Raw genomic sequence first — 1,261 nt, 5'->3', positions numbered from 1 at the left:
CCGGCCCCAGCGGCAGCCCCCCGGCTGCATCTCCCCTACAGGCGCCAGGACCTCCACACAGCTGCTAGCCAGCGCCCACTTGGCCATCCCCGCCGTCGCAGCCGGTCGCCTGTGCACCTGGATCACAGGGTGCCTGGTCTTGGAACGCGAAGCCAAGGGCACTGGGGCTTGGTGCCTGCTCCTAGCCAGATCAGCTCGGAAGCACACAGGACAGCTGCCAGGATGGCTGAGCGGTCTAAGGCGCTGCGTTCAGGTTGCAGTCTCCCCTGGAGGCGTTGGTTCAAATCCCACTTCTGACAAGCTCACATTTTAGCCTGCCCAGTCCAGTACTCCACAAGGGCCAACACCTATCATCGCCGCCCGAAGTCTCGGTTCCTGGCTCGCCTCTTTGCCCACTCTTCCAACTCTGGCCTCCCCTCTTTCACCAACTCCCCAACACACCCATATCTCAGGCACCTTTCCCTTTTCCGCTGCCCTGGCCCAACCCCCCCAGTCCCGCCAGCCTCTCCGGTCTGACACCACCGCGTGAGTATGCCCGTTGGCTGGGCCCAATGGCCTCTCCCCACAGCTAGTGGCCTCCAGCTACCCCTCCTTTCTAACCTGCCAGTCCTCCTCTCCCGACCCCAGACCCCCATACCACCCCATACCCTCACGCACACCCTCTGCTTGCAACACCACTGGCACGGACGCCTCCAGAATCGGTCGCGTGGGTGCAAGCACTCCATGGTCCCATCTCCATCCCTCCATCCCCTACCTTGGCCAGCTGACACCCGTCGCCTCACGCCCTGTCGGCTGCACCAAGGCCTCAGCACCATCCAGTCCCATGCAGTCCCTGGTCTCTGCACCTTGCGCAGGTGGCGATCCCTATCTTGTTGGACGGCTGGGGTCCCCACGCTGGGTCACATGCCGAGGACAACACTCCCACCCCAACACTCCCAACACCCACCGCCGTTCACCCTGTCCACCCCAGTGCACTAGTGTCCCAGACGCTCGCTGGGTATCTCTGCACCTGGCCGACCTGGGAAGCCCCATCAGAACGCATGGTCCCCAGGAGGCGCTGGCAGACGGCCTAGATCGCAGCCTCCCGATCCCAGCCGGCCAACCGACGCCACCCCCAACACCGACCCTTCCCAGCGCCTCACCTCGCCAACCCACTGCCTTGCGGGAGCCAAGCGTCCACCTGCACCTGCCCGCCAGCCAGCCCGCCGCCACGCTCCGCCCCCAACAGCACAGCGGAGCTCGACCCCGGTCGCTGGGAGCC

The sequence above is a fragment of the Tupaia chinensis genome, unplaced genomic scaffold (genome assembly GCF_000334495.1).
Source record: "Tupaia chinensis unplaced genomic scaffold, TupChi_1.0 Scaffold139585_1, whole genome shotgun sequence".
In the NCBI taxonomy this organism is placed as follows: Eukaryota; Metazoa; Chordata; class Mammalia; order Scandentia; family Tupaiidae; genus Tupaia; species Tupaia belangeri.
This window is presented reverse-complemented; position numbering follows the sequence as displayed.